Source organism: Alosa sapidissima, chromosome 8, assembly GCF_018492685.1.
Source record: "Alosa sapidissima isolate fAloSap1 chromosome 8, fAloSap1.pri, whole genome shotgun sequence".
NCBI classification, from domain to species: Eukaryota; Metazoa; Chordata; class Actinopteri; order Clupeiformes; family Clupeidae; genus Alosa; species Alosa sapidissima.
Genome location: NC_055964.1, coordinates 16,813,458 through 16,827,236, shown reverse-complemented (window position 1 = coordinate 16,827,236; position 13,779 = coordinate 16,813,458). Strand labels below are relative to the sequence as shown.

The 13,779-nt window shown below is 40.3% G+C and overlaps 1 protein-coding gene across 13 annotated transcripts in view; it reads left to right on the top strand.

Moving 5' to 3' along the window:
* The first annotated feature begins 3,334 nt into the window (after positions 1–3,334).
* The window catches only part of arvcfb (ARVCF delta catenin family member b), a 177,645-nt gene continuing 167,200 nt past the window's right edge, over positions 3,335–13,779 (top strand). For all 13 annotated transcript variants that reach the window (XM_042100962.1, XM_042100950.1, XM_042100949.1 and 10 more), the window contains exon 1: positions 3,335–4,042. The gene's annotated coding sequence lies outside the window, so the exon portion shown is untranslated. The remainder of the gene's footprint in view (positions 4,043–13,779) is intronic.

The following is a 13,779-nucleotide window of genomic DNA, read 5'->3' as shown; positions in this document are numbered from 1 at the left end:
AAACAAGGGATGCATAAGTGGGGTCAAAAATGACCCCAGCGGTTGTTTTTTTGCAATATCTTGGTAATTTTAAATTGTTATCATTTAATCTTCCACATATTCCTCAAATAGGTTGTCTTTGACATAAGACCATTTGGATTTGTATCTAATTGGTATATTTTTTAAGTAATTGCATTTTTTGTATCAGTACCACACTTTTCCATACGTGGGGTCAAAAATGACCCCAAACATTTTCTATGGAATTTCAAAGGTTAACCCTAGGAACCTTTTATTTTTATCAACTGTGACTATCAGGTATACATTAACATGTATTATTCATAACATAACAACAACTTTTCATAACATATCAATGTAGGTGTCATAGGAAATTACAAAAAACTGCATGTTGCCCTGAGGCAGCATTGAACCATAACGGACTTGCATATGGCCATACCAAATATTCTAATAGGGAAACATCTGTATATGTGAAGTGCATGAGTGTGCTTCATGAAGTTTTATAGAATGCCATCACTATGGTTGAGTATGTGCCCTGACTATCATACCAACATCCATGGCTTTTTGGTATTGCTGTGAAGCTGCAGACTTGCTACTCTGTACCCTGTAGTTTGAGGCCTGACTGATCCCTCTATTTGCTATAGGCCTACCCCCTGTGTTTCTCTTTTGAGACAAATTGTTTACTAAACTTTCAGAAAGTCAGTTGCAAGTACATGAGTATGCATAGGTGTAAGTGTGCAAACTCATGGATATGTGTGTGTGGTTGTGTGTGTGTGTATACTGTACCGGAGAATGTTTGGGGAGATTTATGGAGCTTTTAACTGATAATTTGTATTATTATAACTTCATATCTGTAAAATATTGATTTTCATTGTTCTTACAATGAAACAATGAAATTGGTACAATGTTGCCTGGCAAAAACTAAGTTTATATCCAACCTTGCTATTATCATTGGAACGTTAAAGTGAAAAATACAAAACAGGTTTATTCCCTGTGTTGCAAGGTAAAACTTTCACAACAGGTCCCAACGAGTCCAGGTATGGGGATGAGACCTCATTCAGTGATAGGATTTGTACAACTATAGCCTCCCTTGCATTTGCAGTACTTGCAACAACGGATACCAGCTACCCGACAGGGACACCCATTCTTGTGTGCACACTTGCCACACGAGCAGGAATCTGGTAAACCTTCAGGTTTTGAGATTACAATCTCAGGGACTAATAAACTGCCCTTTCTTATAAAACCATAAGCATCTGCATTTAAGATCAAGGTGGTGTCTGTAAATGGTGCTTGGACCCAAAAGCTGCTGTTGAATAGGCTCTTTGTATATGTTTTCTTGCATTAGTTGAGGTGCAAGCGGCCCTCTCAAAGTCCATCTTAAGGGCATTACTATCGAACGCAGCAATGCGCAGGTCGTCAAATGTCTCCATGTCCGTTGATGGTTTGAGACATTTGACCAAGAATGTTTCTGCCATTTGAATTGCACTCTGTAAGCTGTGGACAGTTGCCATTGAGAATCAGAAAAGAGTTGTCTGGTTTGTGGACAGTGTTCAGAGCTGCAAGTTTGGTTGATATTTTGCTGGTTGTATCGCACCCAGTCAGCACATGTAGTGCTGGAAGAGCTCATCTCCCAGCGCTATGCAGATATCATGAAGGGTAATATTGATCTTTTCACTCCTGAGTTGCGGATGAGCCAGAACATTGTTATGTGGTATAATGAGTAATTGGTATGTACCAACTTATCTGTTTGTGAGGAATAACTTCATGACATGAAGACATTGTAACTTCATCAACTTGTCTGAGACTAATCTGGGGATGACATTTTCCCCATTTTGCAAAAAAACAAAACAAAAACACTAGCAGCTAGCTAGCTACAATACACACCAAATGAAATATAAAACTGATACAAATTCATTATAATTATTTAAATACACAAAACTACAACTCATGATAATGACACGTAAGAAGACACATGCCAACACAAAGAATAAAGAGTAGATTTCCTAACTTTTCTTGATTTCACAAGTCATCTTGCTTTACAGCCATGTGCTCTGCTACGACCTTAGGTCACTATGGCTGCCAAGTAAACTTTTGTTGGAGAAAAAAGTTGGAGGTGATGGCGTGATGACAGCAATATTTAGAACAGGTAGGAAATGTAAGCTTTTAAAGTTTAGGTTAATAAAGCAATTCATGTAGGTCACTAGTTGTATGTAATAGGTTGACTGTTTTTTAGCCCTTTTCTTTATATCAAATCAGAATGCTTACACTCTTCTAAGACCTTATGGTCACTGTGAACATTGTGATCACTTCAGAAAATCTGTAGCTTCAAGGGTTTATATGTACGCATATTTAATGAGATATTGCCTCATTTGCATATTTTATTTTATTTTATTTTGGCACACTTCCCACTTTGTTCAATGGGGTCATATTAGTCTATAACAGTTGAGATATTCTCCGCTAAATGAAGTGCATACAAATATTACCCAGGACCTCTACTAATTCAAGCTACCACATAGAGCAGCAGGGTTTAATTGCCCATTTAGTTCTGATACATTTTTTATTTTCTGTTGTTGTTTGCATTGATGTTTCATTAGGCTACGCCTTACTTACAAATCCCACTCCTAAATCCACTCACAATGGAAGCAATAGAAGTGCAAGTTCGATAGTTTTTCTGTGATGGGCCTAATCACATGTATTGTACAGTAGGCCTATTGGACTACAGTGACTTATATATTCTGAATGAGAATTAAGGTTATTACAATTGACTGAATCACTGTGTTTACAGTTCACACTTCATTGCTATGCCTGGTAATTTTTCACAGCACAGTTTTCACAGCACAGTTACTTCGCCATGCAGGGCTTTAAGTCGGCAACTTGGCCTACAAAATAAACATTTGTGGAGGAAAAAACATTGGTCCACAACTTGAATGCAAATAAATTAAAATTACGAAAATGTTTTTGTTTTTTATCTGAATTTGCCCTATACATTATTTGCCACATGTATATGTGTTTTACAGTTTTTCTTCCACATTGCAAACTGCATCAATGACATCAATTTTGCAGCAGTAATAATACTTCACCTTTATAGATTTTCAGTGAGGAGATGCACTGTATAACTTCGCAGCCTGTCTTTTCATACATCAATGCAAAGCGCTTCATTTATCTTATTAGCCTATTGACAGCTTTTTACCCAATGATATGATAAATACGTTCTTGATTGATAATACAAAACGAACCAATCAAGAACGACTGTATTTTGTTCCTCGAAGGTTGCCCCGAAACAGGGGGCGGGATAAAACTTGCATTCTCTCTGATAGGCTTGCTTGCTGTCTGTGTTGTTTTAGCGGTTGTAATACTGCGCTGAGAGTGAGTGATCTCGACAATTAGAGTAGATCAGAGACGTGTCGAAGAAAAAACTAAAGGAAGACCTCTTCAAAATATTTCGTTATGAATGCTTTGCAACCCCAGATAAGGATTACTATGTAAGCGCATATTTCGAAAATTGGCTAGGCTATTGCTTTGTGGTCCGCAGTTTGGAGATCCTAATACACCTGACCTACCACCACCACCACCACCGCTACCTACCTATCTACCCAGCAGCAGTTGCAGAAGCTCTTGGAGTGAAATATCGTTACAAACTTGAAGAAAGAAACACGGAGTAAAGATAGTTTGTCTGCTCTGCGACCGTAACGTCTCCTTGCAGATTTTTGAGAAATAATCTAATAAAGCACTTTCAGCATGGACATCCATCCAGAATGGCTTTTTTGATACGGAATATCTCACTCGCCGGACAATAGCACGGTGCTTCTCTGGATTCCGCGTAACCTCTTAATATTTCTTGCCGTTTAATTCTACTCTCTTGGATAACACACACACACCGATACTGCATTCCTGAAAGCAGTTCCTCCTGAAGAAATCAACCCTACTGAGGTGAAGTATCCACAACACTGAAGAACCATCCGCTGATAGCCTACCGCTGGCAAGTTTACGCAGCTCTCCTTACGCGTGCTGTCTCCCAACCCACACTCTGAGGCGAGTGAAGAAAAAGGTAGTCTTACAATTATTAATGTGTTGTATGCATTTCATTTGTTCACTTAAGGGAAGATGATGATGTTTTGTAGATTGAGCTCTTACAATGCTGAAAGTAGGTTTTTAATGCGCCACGCGTTGCTGCGCGGTTTTGGATTGGTAGCCTACTGATAGAGGGAATTGGCGTATCAATGTGAAGACGTGCATTTGCTTGCTGTCAGGAAATGATTTTGATAAATGAGAGTTTATGTTATTGTTGTTCAGGCTAGAATCATCAATGAATATTGCCTTTGCGAGAATGCGTCAGCCATCAAATATCATTCATTTTTTTTAATCATTTTTATGATGCGCACGCCGAGTGCTGTATTTAGGCTACTACTGATTTTGTGTGATTTTTAGCTTGTGATGGTGTGCTAGTGCAATAGTGAGGCTATACAAAGTCTAATTACGTGTATGTCAGTCTCTGAAAGCCTGAACAGCAACACTGTAGTGGCAGGGATATAGGGCATCATTGTACCTACCTCACCATACTGTAAATTTGTTGCTACTATCCTCTACATGATTGTTTACACCATATTCTTGTGGGGTTTGTTTTGCACGTTTGAGCACGACTTGTAGAATGGGAATAGCTTGTCCAAAAAGCTGTTTTTCCATTAAAAATTCAGTTTTTTTGGCCTGTATGGAAGATGTCATAATAAGTATAATACCAAATCAAAATAAGTATTATACCAAAGATGACACATCTCCTTTTTGTCTTTCCTTGAATGATGAAAACTGTAATGTTTTTTTCTTCTGTAAAATCGTCTTTAAATGTTGAAAATGTGCTGTAATGTGCATTTCAGGAAGCATTTTGATCTCAAAGTTTCCTCTCAGAGAGATTTATGAAACACAGGCACAGATCTGTCCCTATCACTGGAGAGGCAAGTGGGGTGTTGGATTCGCTTTACATGACTACTGCATGAAAAAATAGATGCAGCAAGACTGCCATGCATATTCAGTGTACTATGAATGAATATAAATAGCTGCAGCGATCTGTCACAAGGTCATGCTCTGGGAAGCTGCTGGCTCAACTTGTGCTTCAATGACAGTTTTCCCCTCACAGAAACACAGGCAGTGTGTTTTCCTTTAGAGTGTGTTGCACAGGGGCACAGGAGATAGTTCAAAGTGAGGGGGACCAAATTGTGAGCAAAAACCCAGATAGTGAAATTAGGCTTCCAGATATTGGACCACCACTTCTGACCCACCATCAGAATATTTAAAAATGTTGGTCAAAATTGCCAAAAATGGGGAATGGGCAGAATGCCAGATGCCCTCAGACCAGCTTCTTGCTATGTGGGAAGTCTCAGCTTTTACACTTATTTTTGAGTTATTTCACACTGCTTGGGCCAATGGTTGAATACTCTTAACAGCTACATGGGATGTTGGTATTTTATGAAGAATGAACAAGAGTTTATACAGGTCATATGCTTATGATCCAAACACACATGCTCCTTAATCATTGAAGTTAAATTTAAACTATTTTTTGTCTTTCATGAAAAAAAGTAGGCCTATATTTGTTTTTATATCCGCCAATAGGCCTAGGCTAGTTTAACTGTATGGAGCATTAGCAAATGGTTGACAAGCTAAGCTGTGAATGCAAGCAAATGAAAAGGAAGCGAACATGCACAAAAGCTTTCATGCAATGAAATGGGATGTATTAGAAAGAGAAGTGTAGTGAATATGTCATGCAGAAACTGAAGTTGGTGACAATGAGCCCAACACAAGTGACTAAGCTTCTATGCACCAGCACCTGCCAGCAACAAATGACGCAAAACAGTATGTACAATGTACATTATGTGAAATTTGCCTACGTATAGTTTTTAAGTATATATTTTTTTTGGCTTTTTATGCCTGACAGTGACAGTGAAGAGTGACAGGAAGTGAATCAGAGAGAGCAGGTATGGGATCCGGAGAGGACCACGGGGCGGGAATCGAACCTGGGTCGCCGACGTACAGTGCAGGTGCCCCAGCCAGTTGCTCCACGGCCGGGGCCCAAAAACTGTAAACAAACAAAGTGGGGGCAGCCTGTCCCCCGAACAAAAACAAAACTCTGTCAGTTTCTCTGAGAATACTGAAGGTTGGGGTGAGCTACCTCTCTGGTGTGTTTTGTTTGGCCCTTAAAATATAATGCACGTTGTTTTGGACAAAAGCCTCTATATATTCTAATTATATTATTGAAACTATATATTATAATTACACATATAAATAAAAACATAAACAAACGCGACTTCCTGCGCAATCGCTGACTGTACCTTTAAGTTTGTTGATGCCATTAATACAACACATTTTGTGTAAAACAACATTCCCCTGAAGTTTACAAGGTAACATGATGTTGTTCCAGAGGCCCATTGTGAGCAGGAGGCAATTGGCTGCACAATAAGAAAGCAGCACTATTCATCCTATAATGAACACTTGGCTTTGGTCTTGTGTAAGTGACTCTGTTAAGTGTCTTTATTTGGACATCCACTGATGCAGTGATTCCAAGTAAAGAGTTGTTGACAAAACTCTGAGGAAGTAACAATATTGAAATCTGGTGCATGACAACACTGTGATGAAAGAGACAGCACTTGAAGTCTAGAACATGATCATGGCTGATGAAGACACAGTGAGAGCTCCTTTTTGTATGCATATTGATTAGAGTAACAATTGAAACGATTTTTGGATGAGTTTGAGCTGACCATTTCGAAGATGCAAAGTCACATGACTGACAAGGCATGCAATGTTGATTGGATAAATTTAGAATCAAACAGCCATTTTCCATTGAATAACATATATATATATATATATATATATATGTATGACTGACCAGTTGGGTTACATAATGTGCTAATATGAAAACAAGAACATACAGTAGGTGTATTTTAATGATGATGAGTAACGGGGCCTATAAATTAAAGTGTGGCGTTTTTGCTGGACGCAGGCCTATTAGAGCACAAACAGATTGGAGGAGGATAATCTCTAAGCCAAAATGCTGCTGATTAGGATGGGTGACTTACAGTTGTATCCAATGTCTGTCACTCAAGCCTGGGATAGCCAAAGGTGGCATAGAATACCCACGTAATACTTTGACTGATTACTGAAAAATCTGAAGACTCCAGTTTTTATAGCATGTTGTATAATGCATGTGATGACAGACAAAATGTGTTTAATAGAAAAGGTGCAGTCTCTTTCACATAATGGGCCCTATTTTCGTGAGGCAAAACCTGGCACAAAGTGGATTATCATCCCGACGCAAAGTTTATTCTTATTTTACACACGAGTCATTAAGCTTTGCGCCCAGGGGTGTGGCATTTAACGATTTAGGGTAGGGTCTGGCGCATTATCTGAAAATCGCTATCTTGCACAATCTAAAAATCATTATGCCACTGACCAAGAAAAACCTGGTCTAGAGCAAAAAACGCATATGAAGCACAGCTGAAGACGCACTGTCACAAGATGTAAGCAGCAACTCCTCTGCAGGATAAATGACCTTAGGTTTTTTAGTCAGTCTGGATTTTTTCAGGCTATGTTTTCGATGGTAACCCATTGTAAGTCAATAGTGAGAGTAATTAACTGTATAACTGTTTTGTCATTGACTATGACGCCAGTGAAGTTAGTTTCACTTTGCCATTGAGTTCAAATAATAGATGAGCAATAGGCTATACTCTGCTAGGTTTTAGTAAAGCATGGTTTAGTGGAATACCTGTTCCAGACAGTCTTGCATGCAAGCAGATTCATTCAAATGCGCTGCTGCCTATCAAAACACTGATGCGCTGTTTGAAGTTCCATTATTGCTATTAAAGGGAATGACAGATGTCATTTTCATTGGTTTAAATTATGTTACGCCCAAAACACACCCATGACTGATTAAGAAACATAGGAACGCCTTGATGTTTGATAACAAAACCATTCCCGGACTGGACAACCCACTAAATTTAATTAAGATATTCACTAGTGACCATGCGTTTTAGATCGCTAAAATAGGGCCAATTGATTTTAGTCATGTGAGTTATTGAAAGAAACAATCTCAGTCTTTGCTACAGTATGATTAAATCATGTCTGTTTGTCTGGTTATGATCAACCATTTCCATACACAGTGCACAGGAATATATGAGGCCTCTCTGTGATGTCCAAGTCCAGTATATCAGTATGTTGGCTATTTGCATCCCCTTCATGCATTCAAAGAATCCCTGGAAATGTGAGGCACAGACTCAGGGGAATGTTGCTCCCTAACATAAACGTCCATCAAGAGCCAAGTTCATATGTTAATGGAGCTCTCCAAGTTCATATGTTAATGGAGCTCTCTAACATCCACACACGCATTCCATTTGTTTTTGCCTCGTCCTCACTTGTGTACATAATCCAGTGACAAACATGGATTGCGATTTGTGTTTGTGTGTGTGTGTGTGTGTGCATTTAGGAAAATGCAGTGCATTTTGGGCCCATTCAGGTGGCTCACCTTGTTGATCTCTTGTCAGATTAGGATTACAGGAGTATTGTTAAATCCCACATTTGTGCCGCATCGGGATGGAATATCATCCATTATTGCGCACGTCACCCCAGGAGTGAGCGTTCTCCAGCCCGTCAGCCATGATGTGTGCATTGTATATGTGGGGTGATGGCCTGTTTGAGTGGGAGTGATCAGTGACATTAAGGGTTGTGAGCCTGCCAGAGAGGAGTTGGCATGGCGCTCGGTAGAGTGCTCGTGTGGGCAGAGAGGTGGCGCAGCAGAGGCTGAATGAGCTTTTATGGCCACGGCACCTGCTCGTGTGGCACCAGACACCCCAAGACCCGAGCCTGTTTGGTATGCGCCGGAATTCTCAACAGTGCGTCGCCTGCTCTGCCTGGCCTGGCACATAATGGCACGGTGGTTTAGCCGAATTCTTTGTGTGGAAGTGCAGGCAGTTCCATAAACAAAGCTAAAGGCAGCCACGTAAAACGAAAACATGGTTTGCTGTTGGAGGCTCTGAAGTCTGTCAGTAGTGTGCCATATTAAATTTTATTTTGGATGAATTCCTTTTAGTTAGTTTGTTTACAAAAAATATATTTTTATGTTTGCATTTTTCATGAGTTACTGCACATAGCATTGAAGGACATAGCCAAGGATTGACTTGGTAATCAGTGCATGATTGGCTGTATCAGGTCCTGGTGATTGGACTATATCACTTACTTATAGACGGTTTTGTAAAGGGGATTGTTTGTTTTTTAAATGTGGACTTCCCTTTTATCACTTCATGTGCTAATGAGCTACTATTTCTGAAATGTTTTGTGTATAGGAGCATTTTCTGGTGACATCATTTGCATGCTGTGGGGATTAATTCTGCATCTAGCTCTTCCTCTCCTCTCCTCGTCTCTTCTCTACTTGATAATGTTGTATTATTATTATTAGGGCTGTCAAAATAACTGATTCATTTCGATTAATTAATTTGAGAAAAAATAACTGATTAAAAAAATTAGTGCAGATTAATCGATTCCGTATGACCTTTGACCCCGAGCCGTTCTAGTCAGTAAAAATTAGACTGTAAAATGAAGGAGAGAGAAGAAAATGTGCTGCCTGGATCATTGATTGGAACATTTACTTTTAAAAACGGCCTGATGGTGTTGATAAAAATAAAGTGTTGAAAATAAAGTCCTCTGCAATGTCTGCAGCAAGGAATTTGCATATCACCGGAGTTCATCAACTCTATAGTCACACATCAATGCAAAGAAATAAGTGTTGACATTGAGGGGAGTGTTCATTGTGTCCCCTAGGTTATATCTGTGGCCTGAAATGCCTTGTATGTGAAAAAAAACTTCTTCCCGAAGCACTTTTGAATTTATTTCCTCAGCATATTAGGTCATATCATAGATTATTATGGCAATTATTTGAACAATGAAAATAATAATAAAAGAGTTTTTGAACTTTAATGTCACTAATGCTGATTATTCAATGATTCATTTGAATTTAAATATTTAAAATACTTTCACAGCAAAAATTATATATGCGATTAATTTAGATTAATTAATCACAGAGTATGTAATTAATTAGATTAATTTTTTTATCGATTGACAGCCCTAATTATTATTACATAGAAATTAATTGTGTGGTGTATTCATTAGGTTTTCAAGGTCTATCCTTTGGGTTCTTTAGGTACTTAATGAAGTATAATAATGGTGGTATTAAAAAATCAGTGTGTGGATTTGTTTGTAAAAATACATGCACATCATCAAAATCTGTACACACACACACACACACACACACACATGCATGGGTACATACACTCCTATACCCCTTCACCCTGCTCATCAACAGAGGTCTGTGACTCCCAAGGAGCTGAACCCCCCTCTGAGGACCCCATAGATTGGTTTTGACTTGAAAAAAGAGGTTGGATGAGCTTAGGGATCAGCATAATGCATATGCTCTGCTCTCCGAGTCTCTGCTGCCACGAGGCGCCCATGATCTGCTCAAATGTGATTATATTTAAGAAATTCACGGATTATCCATCCATCCACAGAAGCATGGCTTAGGAAAAATAAATCTGGGCAAATTTTGGGAATGATTGGGGAAGGCATGCATTTTGGGAAGGTCCTTCAGTTGTCCTTTATTAAATGCCATTCCATAACCAACTGTGAGAAACATATACATTGATTACATTTACATGCACATCAGTATCCCGATTATGATCAGGATTTTGAAGTATCCCGGTTTTGTATTTGCGCATGTAAACATTATATCTCGATTTCAGAACCCCGGATAAGTCCTTATCCCGGTTTTGAAAAACCCTATGCTAGGTGGAGTACTACGAAAGAAACCAGGATACTGCTCCATGTATACACCTTATCCCGGTTTCTAATGCAAACTTGCAATTGCATTATGAACCGGGATAAGGTGTGCTATTAGAACTATATTGTTGCCAACCGGGATACTAATATTCATCATGTATAGAGGGTTATTAATAACCCGGTTTCTCTGTGTTCATGTAAACACCATATCCTGAATATGATCAAAATAGGGATAAGCCTCATAACCAGGATACTGAAGTTCATGTAAACGCAGTCCATGATAAAGGATAAACAATTGTATAGCACAAATTAGGGGGTGTAGGACAATGTGAATATTGCAGTATTATGTTGTGTAATTTGTGTTTTGCTTAAATCTGGCCACTCAATAGTAGCGTTGTAATCTATGTTAAATAATATAATTATTAGTAATAAACATTTTTACTTACATTTTATGCAGATAGTGTGTGTCTTTAAACAATGACAGTTTTCATAAATCTGCCTATCTTATCGCCAGAATCTTGCCAAAACACAGCCATAGCATATACTGTATTGCCTAGTTCGGTCTTCAAATACAATAGCCCCAGCTAAACATATACTGTAGCCTTGCATTTTGAGTCCCTTGTGTCAGAACCGCAACAGCATCTGGGGGCATTGCTTGCTTTTTGTCCCAATTTTTCAGTGCCAGTGCCTTTCGCAATATTTCACTGTTGGTATGAGCAGCGCATTCTCTCTCACTAGGCTTGAGCTCATTCTTCTCAGTGTTTTTCCACAGGCTGACCTGAAATGACTGCCAAAGTAGTGATTTTTCTTAAAACAAGATTTTGCAGCATCGCCTCTCCCTTCTCCACAGTACCCTGGCACCGTTATTAAAACAACAGCCTGCCAGTGCGCTGTGACATCTGACTGGAGGTTAATCTGTTCGCTTTTGTCTCCCCCGATGCAAGCCAAACGGGATGCTCTCTCGGCATAAAGGCAGCGCAATTAAAAGCCCAAATCCCTTTGCTTTTTTTTCAAAGGAGGGGGAAAAAATGGGCCAAATAAAGAAATATCCCTCCCTCCGACATTTTCTCGTTTGATCCCTCCGACCCTTACCTCGGAATGACAGCAGCTAAAAGCATGAGACAATCAGGGGCACTGTATGCTCGGTGCCTTCTCTCCCTACAGGCAGCCTTGCCAACCACAGCCCATAATAGAATTCTAAACACTATGAACTCCATCTTCTTATTCTGCTGAAAAAAAGTTATTTTAAATTGATGGGGATTTTGTGAGTGTGTTAGTTTGATTGTGTATGTTCAATGTTAATTTGATCATAATGTTTGTGTATTGAGTGCTGTACATGCATGTGTGAGGAATGTGTTGTTGATGTTGTTGTTGTTGTTGTTGCTGAAGTAATCTATTCTTCTCTGAGAGGATTAGTCGGTAGATCGCAGGAATAAAGTTTTGGCGGACATGACTGATGCGTCATCGCCGTTGCCACCCAATGTGCACTATATTTCAACGTAGCCCGTTTCCATTATCTGCACAGCATTTCAGGAAGGATGGATTATCGATGTTTTCACCCCCCCCCCCCCCCCCCCCATATCCCCCTCCATTTCCTTGTCCCTTTCTTCATTCCAGCCCCTGGCAGGAAGAGGGAGATAAAGAAAGACCCAGTAAAGAGTAGTAGTAGCAGCGGCTGCAGAGATAAGGCACGCTCACAAATATCCCCCCATCTCAAGGGAATCTGTTGTGTCTGTGTTACCCCCCCCCCCCACACACACACACACACACACACACCTTGGATCTGAGCATCTACTAATCCTCTCTTTTTGGACATCCCTGCCCCTGTTTTGGCTTTGAGCTGTCTGCATTGAGGGAGGGTGGGGTGGGGGGGTGGGGGAGTTAGCTCGTCTGATCTCATAGGTAACAATCTGTGATTATTCCATGTAATTCATCCTCCCTGTGCCCAAGCTTGCGGGTGCATTCGTCGACGCCAAGGCGGAGAAACCCATTCCTCGTGTCTCCCTCGAGTGGCCATCCTGATGGATAGGTAGAGTGCACACTATTGGGGATTACCCCCCCTGACGCTCCACGCCCAGACTTGATTATGTGGAGGGATAAGAGCTGCTTAATTGTAATCACTGGGCCACCCTCTGATGGTAAACACAGCTGTGTGTGTGTGTGTGTGTGTGTGTGTGTGTGTGTGTGTGTGTGTGACTGGCTGACGAATGAAGCTGCAGACCACATCCTCCCCACCTGCATGGTTGCCATCAGGGGATCCTGCAGTCTGCCCTGATGGCAAGTTCAGGAATTAAGCTCTCACTTCTACTGCTCATCTGCCTCCTGCCAACAACAGCTCGGCGTCTACCCGAGCGTTCAGCCTGGCAAGCAAATGATGGCATTGAAGAAAAGCAATTTGTTATTGTCTGAATGAGCCAAAGTTTAGTGCGGTTGTTTGCATTTTTTGCTGGCTCGTCGCCAGAACTCTTTGGCTTTTTTGCATTGTCCTCTGCAATAGGGGGAGCTCTTTGAATGTTTGTTTATTTTGAGTCTCTTTAGCGTCGACTCCACCCCTGAAATTGTTGTGCATCATGCTGCTATTTTGGTTGTTCCTGGCATGCCCTTATTTTCTGCCGGATATCTAAAAGCAGGATGATGCAAACTTTGTGTAACGCAGTGCCACTGGCAGCCTTTTCTCACTGGCGTCTGTTTGATCGCCTTTATTTTGACATGCGGTTTTTGTGTATGAACGCATGTCGCGACCGTGCAGGGAACGAGCCTCGCCATTGTCAAAGGAAGGGCTCCCGTGCTGGTGCCATATCTGATGTCGTCGCAGTAAGGCTGATGTGACGCCATCAATGGACATCCCAGAAACAAACTCCATCCTGTTTAAATTGTTGTTTGCGTTGGTATGCCAGTTTAAATGTAGGAAAGCATAGGAAACTATAGCTGCTCGTTAGTTAGTTAGGTGTTCTGAACAGACAAAGTGTCATGTCA